The sequence below is a fragment of the Bos indicus x Bos taurus genome, chromosome 19 (assembly GCF_003369695.1).
Source record: "Bos indicus x Bos taurus breed Angus x Brahman F1 hybrid chromosome 19, Bos_hybrid_MaternalHap_v2.0, whole genome shotgun sequence".
NCBI lineage: Eukaryota > Metazoa > Chordata > Mammalia > Artiodactyla > Bovidae > Bos > Bos indicus x Bos taurus.
The window spans coordinates 5,882,917-5,893,089 of NC_040094.1; the positions used below are offsets into that span (position 1 = coordinate 5,882,917).

The 10,173-nt window shown below is 40.5% G+C and overlaps 1 pseudogene across 1 annotated transcript; it reads right to left on the bottom strand.

Annotated features, from left to right (window-relative positions):
* Positions 1–9,332: 9,332 nt before the first annotated feature.
* Positions 9,333–9,949, bottom strand: LOC113877231 (annotated as a pseudogene). The gene has a single exon (XR_003506719.1). The product of XR_003506719.1 is annotated as a signal peptidase complex subunit 1 pseudogene (transcript).
* Positions 9,950–10,173: the final 224 nt, after the last annotated feature.

Genomic DNA, 10,173 nt, shown 5'->3' on the forward strand with positions numbered 1-10,173 from the left:
ATAACTAAGGTTTCCTTAGTCTTTTGCACACCAAGCAAGACTAATGCACCATGAAAATTGGTAGTAAGGGATAGAACAATTACTATCACATTACCTAAAATCATTTAGTCCATTGTTTTAGTTTCAAACATTATTATTTAAAACAATGTGCTTTGCTTACATATAAAACCCTTTAATTGTCATTTAATTACCCTTCAATTCTTTTGCTTGTGATTAACTCATTAAATGTCTTCCTAAGTAAAAACAACACAAGCGAATGAGCTAATTAGTGGCTAATTGTCAGTTACTAAAGATTACTACAAATGACTTACAAATGGCTAGCTTCTTTACTACTACTGGGAATTGCAATTGCTAACCTAAGTAATTAACTTCAATGTATATTTCAGGGTGTCTACATAAACTGCATGACAGAGCCGAAGCAAGAAACTTCCATCCTTTCATCCTTTCTTGGGGAAAGAATACATTAGCAAAAGGATTGTTGGCATTCACGACCACATGCCTCCATCCTGCGGCAGAGCCTGGACTGAGGAGCGGCATACTGGAGTCAGAACAAGCAAGACTCCAGAAGCGCTGAACTCAGAAGGTGTGGAGACAGCAGTGTTTCCAGCGCTGGGATGCTAATACAGAAGCTGGAACTTAGGTCAGAGATCAGGAGTCAGAGTCCCACAACCCCATAAGATAGGTCTTATTATGGTAAACTGGTTCATTTACTGTTATTCCTTTGATTCAGGTGAGAAACTGGGCGCAGAGGAGTTCAGCCACTCACCCAAAGACACATAGTAAGCAAACAGGGATTCAAACCGCCAGTCTAGCCCCAGGAGTTGCTCTCTTTATTGCTAGCAAATGATGTCTTCTTCCTACTACACTGTCAACTCAGTACAGAGCCCACCCCTGCAGAGTGAAATAGATAGGCTTGTCAAAGAGGTGAGTTGAGGAGAATGTGTAATCTCAAAGAGTGGCCAGTTACATAGGTACCCTGGCCTCAGACACCAAACCATTGAATAGATCTTAAATCAGATAGATACTTTGGAGTCAGACAGATCTGGGTTTGGATTTTTACTCTGCAGATTACTCTTAGTGTCACTTCTGCTAAGATATTTAATCACTCTCAACCTCAGCTTTCTCATCTCTAAAATGGGAGTTATGTTTATCCTAAAAGTGCTAGGAACTAAATAAAATCATATAAAGTGATTACACTAGGACCCAGCATATAGTAGGCATTCCCTTCACTTTTATTGCTATAGCAAATAGTAATCTTGAAAGCATTTTGTTGTAATTTTTTATTTTTGTGTTAAAAGTCAATGTGCTGTACTCTATAAGTCAAAGGTAACACAAGAGAAGTTTCTTGTTTCTACATCATAGAAATTTTTCTTTACAGTTCATAGTTGCATGGAGTAGGGGTATTTATAATTAAGGCAGTGGCCAAAAACATGATAAAGAAAATTAAGAGAACTTTTTTATGGCATTTTTTATGGAAGCTGATCTCCTACTTCCTAGGGGAACCAAGAAATAGGCCATAAACTCATTTGTTCTTTCATCACCTGACATTTACTGAGTACCTCCTGGCTGCTAGAGGCTAATTTATTCACTAGAAATATGTGTATGTGTGTGCTCAATTGTGTCCGACTCTTCACACCACCACAGACTGTAGCCCACCAGGCTTCTCTGTCCATGGATTTTCCAGGTAAAAATACTGGAGTCGGTTGCCATTTCCTACTTCCCGGCCCAGGGATCAAACCCATGTCTTTTGCATCTCCAGCATTGGCAGATGGATTCTTTACCACTTTGCCACCTGGAAAGCCCGTGAAATATAGACAATCTTAAAAGGAAATAATTTACGAGAGGAAACAATGATTTTTTCTCCATTCCACAAATACTTATGAAGCACTAAGTATAAAAAGGCAGAAGACACTGGCAAGATGCCTGCCTCTCCTGGAATTTAACAAGTTATATGACATAACAGGGAGATGGGATACAAAGCACAGATACACAATACTGTCTTCAGATTGGGAATATAATGGGAACATCCCAGCAAAATATCCCTGATCTGAAAGGTGAAGTATGAATAAATGCTTCCTGAGACCCAGAGGCAGCAGAGCACTGTGGTCCTAAGCATGTGGTGAGGAGTCCCAGATCTGACTCTTCCTCCCTGTGTAACCTCAGGCAAGTTATTTAATTGCTCTATGCTCCTGGTCCCTCCTTTATAAAGCAAGGATAATAAGAGTACTTACTTGTGCTATTGCTGAGTGTACTGATGCCTTAATAAATGCAAGCCCCTCAGAATTCTATCTGACTCTAATAAGTGCAAGCCCCTCAGAATTCTATCTGGCTCATAATTAAGTGCCCAAGAAAGCTGGCTGTCATTTCTCATCCTTGCAGTTTCAGCTCAAACAAGAAGTGAATGGCATGTGCAGAAAGTCAAGGGCATGAGAACAGGAACCATTTGAGAGACTGCACATAGATTGATTGGACCGGAGCTGAGCATCCCTCTGGGAGACCAGATCACACGGAAGGAGCCTGGCTCCACTATTGACTAATCTGGATTTCATTGTGATGGTTATGGGTTATGGGAGACACTGAAGGATTTTTAAGCATGGGAGTGATTGGATCTAAATTCTATTTCAACAAGATGACTCTGTGAACAATGTGGGAAGCAGATGGGCCGGAGGCAGAACTGGTTGCAAAGGAATCAGTTACAGGGCTATTGCAATACTTTTCCAGGTGAAAATGTCAAGGGTCCTGACCTAGGGCGGAGCAGTGAAGATGAATAACTTTCTCCTAAGTGAAGCAGCCAGGTTGAAACTCTGATTTCGACCTCTTAAAAGATTGACCTTAAATCTCTTACTCATATATTGGGGTTCAAGATGTAAGAAGAAAAGGTTTATGCATTCTTTTAGGGCTTGAACAATATGGCTTTTCTTTCTTTTTCTTCCTGTTCCTCAACAGATATTTCTTTCCTGGATAGTCTCAAGGTTGATGCATTCCAAGTGCTTGTAGACTTAGAAAGATTGCAGAAGAATCACTGGTTTCCACAGGCAGGCAGCAGTCTCCTTCTACATAGGACCCCTGAGTGGAATGCCAGAGAAAGACATCCTTTGATTTAAATCCCTAAGTATGCTGTGTTACCAAATCTACCTCCCATGCATTATAACACCTCCATGTACTGTATTTCATGACAAGAAGTGGGAGGAAATTTACTCTTAATCTCATCCATTTCACTGAATTAAATCATGCACTTCTGAAATATGCATCTTAAATTACTAACAATTTGGATTAGTGTCATTTCCATAAAATGTGCTAATAATAAGTTACATGATTTCCCATTTCAGAGAAAGAACTAATTCATCAAGCTAACTGAGCTGCTTTAGAACCTCCTAAAAAGTGCAGATGAATGTGATTTCAGAATCATTTATTGTTAATGTGCAGAGCTAAATTTGTTGGCAAAATTCCTCTGGTGTTCTTAGTGAATGATTCCAGGTGCAGTTATTAAGGTCAAATACTACAATGTCACTGTCAAGATTTTTTTGTATAAAAAGTAAGGGAGGATTACATGTTTCTTAATAGAGAGTCTCTTAATAAACTATGTCCCACCTGCAGCTCTTAAGGCAAGATTCATCTCAATAAAAATGTGTGCTTATCAAGGTTTCAATTGTAGACTTAAGAAAATCATAAAATTATAGGCCTAGGTAGGAAGCTACTTAACTTATTGTCTGTTCCCTTGGCTCTAGATGAGACAATATGTAAAATGCTAAAATCCCCTTTAGTATGCAAAAGCCATCTCCAAGGGTCACGATGGTTTCAGCTGCTCTGGTGGGAAAGGCAGCAACTTCCTCTTTTTCTCATCATTCTACTTGGGCACCTGCCAAAGATACACATTGGGTCAAGAAGCTCAACCTTTCAAACAGAAGGACCATTTATCTTATCAAGGGTATTCAAGGATTTGTACTTTCTCACTGCAAGTTCTAAATAGGCTTATTTAGGACCAGGAGGAAGATGACATAGGACAATAAATTTTCCAAGACTGCCGTTCTCTAAAAACCTGTTTCAGAGGTTGACAGCCCTCACAGTTCAGAATCTGAATATAATCTGAATATACATGCCAGACAGACTTTAAAAATCCAACCCTGATCTCTTCTTTTTCACATGTACAAACCTATTGATATGAAAGGGCTCCTTCAGGACATATAACTAGGCAAAGACAACTCAAGGAGTAGAACTCAATGACTGCACACTGTCCGAAAAACCCAAGTGCCTCCCTTGTGTTGCGAAATATACTCATGCTTCTAGTTCTCTTTGGATACTATGATTTTTATTTTCCTCTGTCATATTAGGAGGAGGGGGTATTTGGAGAATTTCACTTCTGACTTGCAAAGTTATTGAGAGTTGAGATATAGAGGAGAGAAATTTACAAGTTGTTGAGTCACTAGTGAATTGTTTTATTGCTTCAGGTGATGTGGTGAAGTGCCCCAAAGACAGCTATTCTTTGTTGAAAGGAAGAATCTCAACAATAAAAAGGAAAACTACCCTGCCTTCCCCTGTCCTCTGGGTAAGTCCTTTTGGCACTGGTGTCAGAGCCGAGGAAAACAGTGACCACGAATGGCCAGGGAAACGGAGTTTCTTGTGATTCTTCAGGAGATGAGGAAAATGACAAGGGAGAAGCAGCAATCATAGTTTCAAACTCCTGCCCCACTTTCTCTCCCTCAACCTTATAAAATAATCAAGTGTACCTACCAGTCCTTTCCTAGCTCTGCTTGATATTTAATTTAGTAGGGACTTGTGTTAAGGGCTGCATGCTTAAAAGGATTTATGAGCAGACTGCTTGCAGGAAGCTTTATAGTTTTAGGATTTCAACTCAAACACACTAAAGAGAGTGTTATTTCCTTATAGGAATCTCAATTTCTGCAATAAGGAAAACTGTGAAAATTAAAGCTGTTTTGTCTGAAAGGGCTCTATGTGTCTCCTGCATATTTTTGTCCAGGACCATGCACTCTGACCACTGGAGACATGAGAGTGGGGGTGGGGAGTGAGAGGAGAGCCATGGACACTTCGTGATCTAATGTCATTGAAAAAATCACTTGGAGATTTCTGTGGATATTATCAGGACCTACAACAATCTGTAAAGCTAGCTAAGTAGCCAAGAAATGCCTTTTTAAACTTTTTACTTATTTATTTTATTTTTGGCTGGGCTGGGTCTTTGTTGCTGTGCTCGGGCTTTCTCTAGTTGCGGTGAGTAGGGGCTACTGCTCCACGTGGTTCCCGGGCTCTAGAGCACAGGTTCAGTCGTTGTGGTGCGTGGTTTGAGTTGTTCCATGCCATGTGGGATCTTCCCAGACCAGGCATTGAACCTGTGTCCTCTGCATTGGCAGGTGGATTCTTATCCACTGTGCCACCAAGGAAGTCCAAGAAATGACTTTGTAATCTTTCTATTGAAAGTACTTTTAAATGGTAAAATAGAGAAATCACAGACTGAGAAATGTCTGCCAGGTCAAATGGTCATTTGAATGTAAAGAACAAAATCTGGTCTACAGCCAGATCTGATGAATTTCCAAATAATAGATATGCAATTGAAAAAAAAATAAATAAATTGCTGTAAATCAAAGAATAGGAAGGAAAAAGTCCCTTTTATAGCCTTATGACACTTGCATAAATGGGACTAGACTTGGGCCAATCAGTAAATATTTTCAGGTTTTCAGGTCAGACTGTTATAACTACTCAATTCTACCATTCTGATGTGAGAACAGCCATAAACAATACAAATGGGCTTGGCTGTGTTCCAATAAAACTTTATTCATAAAAGCAGACAGTGGGCTGATTCTGGTTATACCAATCCTTGGTCTAGACCTTGATGCCAGGCTGGCTACTTAGACTCCCAAGGGGATAAAATTTCAAACTGAAATGTCCAAAGAAGAATTGTGTGAACTGGAGATAATTGAGTTACCTTAGATGTCTTGTTGACAGATGCCATATAAAACTTTGGCGTATTCCTCGACCTTTGTCTTGATTTGATCTTCTTGACTTTCTTCCATAAATTTCAAAGATTTATAGATTAAGGATCTGCTTCTGATTTGGTCTGCTTTAAATCATCCTAATTCAATTGTGAACAATAAAAATTGGATATCATAGACATGCAGAGCGGGTAGCCTGGTGATAAATCCAACCCACCTCAGTCTTCTAAGGAAAATCACAGTGCATTTTATAAATGTGAGGCACGAAAATGGTGATATAAGACTAGCATTAAATAAGAGACTAATAGACTTCTACTAAGTTTTTTCAATCCTCTTCCATGAGTCACCTTGTAAATTAGAAATGAGAGAATCACTAGATATTTTAACTCCCATGTTTTAGAGTTTTTATTGGAGAAATTATGTCTTTAAAATTCACACACCATTTATCACTTTGTTTTATGCAGGGTAAAGGAACTACCTAATATCCATATGTGTTGTAGTTTGTTAAAGACTTTCCTTATAAATCAGTCTCCAGCTGTGTGTCAGCAACATTGTCACACTGAGAAAAGGAGCCTTGGCTGCTTTCCATATTTTAGGCTTGTCTTCAAATGTCCAGAATGCATTTCACCTCTATAGAATCAAAAACCTTAGAGGGAGGAAAAGCCTTAGCCAGTCTCTTCCTTCATCACCTAAGACAAGCACAGACCGGGCTTCCTTTCACGATAGGAAAGGAAGGAAAGGCTTCCTTTTCTTCCAAGCCCCATGTTGAAGGGGCGTCTCTGGCTGCTGCAGCAGTTTCTCTTAGCAAGAAAAGCCTTCCTTTCTGTTTTAACTTTGCTAGTCATAGCCTCGGCTAGCTGACTTATTCTAGAGAATTTCAAGATTTTTTTCAACACATGTAATATTTCAACTCTTTTTAAAATATTGATTCTTATGATTTTTGAATACACAGAATATTCTCATGCAAAAGAATGCAATTTGTTTGCCTCTATTTGTTAAAGTACAAGTTGTGTGGATTCCTTGATTACAGAAAAAAAAAAAAAAAATAGCACCTCTTTGTCCCATTCCTGATCACTTGGTCTTCCCAGCCCAGGGCTCCAAACTGTATCTCTGGCATCTCCTGCATTGGCAGGCAGATTCTTTACCACTAGTACCACCTAGGAAGCTTCATTTGATCTTCATGTACAGTTTATTTTCAATCCTTTATCTAAAGCAAGTTTCCTTCATTTGCCCTATAGTTGATCCCCTTCTTGCCTGTCAGGTCTCTCTTTAAGGGAATTGTTTAGCAGACCTGTTCTCAGGATACTCACACAAAGCCAATGCAAGTTATGTTTCTGTGTTAGAAAGGCACAAAAACTGCACCCTTTTCTGGTACAGCCATGAAGCATCAGGGAAAGAGATGAGATCCCGAGCTAAATGATCTCGATCCAGACACAATGCTGGCTCTGAGTACCTAACTCTGAGCCTCCTCTGAAAAAGGGGAATCATAATAACACCTCAGAGTTGTGAGGATTAAAGGAGATAATGCATGTAGAAATGCTCTGCAGACTGTCAGATGCTAATCTGTTATAATTTTCCTGATGACTTTCCAGTACAGAAAAGGAAAGTTATCTCATGCACATGGCCCTACTCTCCTTGGGGCCAGTTTTCCTGCGATAGGGTCAAACATTAGAGGGGTGTATCACAACATCTTCTGGTGAGTTTCTTGGCTCCCAGTACTCTCTGAAGGCCGCATCAACATATGCTTTTGTAACCTACACCGACGCTGACCTGAGAAGCTTCGAGCAACAAGGCTCCACTTGTCCATATAGCCAGGGAGGGAGGAAACAAGGGGGAAAGAAGGAAATCAAGGAGTTAAAGGGAATATTAGATGATACTATGCCCACTCCAGTACTCTGGCTTGGAAAATCCCATGGATGGAGGAGCCTGTTAGGCTGCAATCCATGGGTTCGCTAAGAGTCAGACACAACTGAGCGACTTCACTTTGACTTTTCACTTTCATGCATTGGAGAAGGAAATGGCAGCCCACTCCAGCGTTCTTGCCTGGAGAATCCCAGGGACGGGGGAGCCTGGTGGGCTGCCGTCTATGGGGTCGCACAGAGTCGGAAACGACTGAAGTGAGTTAGCATAGCATAGTATGCCAGAGTTGTTTTATTTCTGTAGAAAGGAGGCTTTTCTTAAGCTATCCCATGCCTGGAAATGGTTTTACTCAGTTATACAGATCAAAGGGACCAAGCAGAAAATGGAAACAGCAATGGCAATGGGAAGCTCCCAGAATGTTTAGATAAAGATAAGGACTCTGGCCTTAGTAGTGAAATATGAACAACTGTCAGCTGAGAGGCCCTGAATCTTATGGACCGTAATATTCCCTAATGGTAAGAAGTGACTAACCCAGCATGAACTGTGTGGGATGAGAGCTGCCTGAAATCAGGAGAAACCCATCTGTAAAAAAGAACAGTGAAAGAAGAAAAGTCAGATAGGGCCACCATAAGCGCTTTAACTCTTCTTTAGTAGAGAGGCTAAGAAGCTAAACTTAGAATCACGTCCTAAAAAATAAACATACAAAACAACGTTGTGTAAAATTTAACTTGTTTCATAGATATATAGGTATGCTTCTAAAATAAGTTTTGCTGATTGAATATATATTTTATAACTTCCAAAAAGTATTTTAGAAAATGACCTGACCTGTAATATCAACTAGCAATATCAGTATGAAGTCAAAAGCCGCTGATAGTCAAATGTCTGGTGTCCAGAACTGGCAAAGGAAGCAGCCCCGTAGCTCTCACAGAACTGTGTCACCATCATCAGCTGTTTCCTATCTAGTTCTGCCACATTTCATTCTTACTGTGAAATGTGCTTCTGACTCATCTTTCCACATATTGTGAGTAGAAACTATTAGAATTTGGATTTTCAAATCATGGATGTTCATGGCGGTAGGGTGGTATGATAAGAGAATTCTTCCTTTAAAAAAAAAAAAAAATCTAAACTCAAAGTTCTACAAGTGAGAAGGAAAGAACTCTCAGAAAGAAACACTCACTGAAAGAGAAGGGATAACTGTCCAAGGGTGAGTTGGCCTCTGATGAACACATCCCATTTTTAATCCTGACACCAGCCCGTACTCATTCCCTGAAGACATTGCTTTGTTGAGAACGACTAGAATTTTTAAATGTGGCCTGATTAAAATAAAGGAATTAATAAAACACAAACACAGAGGGCACTGAAATGTAAAAATAGAATCATCACATTCAACAATGAATAGGCTTAGAATACCATTATAGCTAGTTTAACAGGCATGATACTATATACAGAGTATTAATAATAACATTTAATCAGAACTAAACTCCCTTTTGAACTGTTGTGTTGGAGAAGACTCTTTTTTTTTTTGGTGGTGGTTTTTAGCTTATGTTTTTTATATATGAAAACAATTTAGCTCATGTCACACAAAACAAAAGCAGGTACAACAGTAAAGCTGAATCATGAAAACCCCGATCAATTGTTTTTAGCATGTCTCTTAACTTTTCGTTCCCCTGGTTTCTTGTCTTCTGTGCTTGAGTCTTGAACAGGTAACCACTTGAAGGGGTGCCAGCGATAAATGGGCCATGGGGGAAGTGTCAGCAAACACGAAAAAGCAAATCCAGCCATAACTATATAGACAGTCCACCCGAACTGTTCAGCCAGGTGCCCGTAGATAAATCCAACTATTGCAGAAGAAAGGATAATTCCCTGAAACATCTGTTCAGCTAGCTTCTGGCCCTTGTAATCCATTTGCGTGGGCAGTGAGCTCAGATGCTCCAACATGTCTGGTTCTGAAGGCGGGCGGCAGAGCGAGGGCAGCTGGGACTCAGGGACGCTAGGGCCCGGGGTCAGCTTCTGCTGACGGGTCCAGTTCCGCGGGCCTGCGGAGTCGAGGGTTGCGATGGCCGTAGTCCCGGAAGCGGATGTCTCCCACAGAAGACTCTTGAGAGTCCCTTGGACTGCAAGGAGATCCAACCAGTCCATCCTAAAGGAGATCAGTCCTGGGTGTTCATTGGAAGGACTGATGTTGAAGCTGAAACTCCAATACTTTGGCCACCTCATGGAAAAAGCTGACTCATTGGAAAAGACCCTGATGCTGGGAAAGATTGAGGGCAGGAGAAGGGGACAACAGAGGATGAGATGGTTGGATGGCATCATCGACTTGATGGACATGAGTTTGGATGGACTCCGGAGTTGGTGATGGACAGGGAGG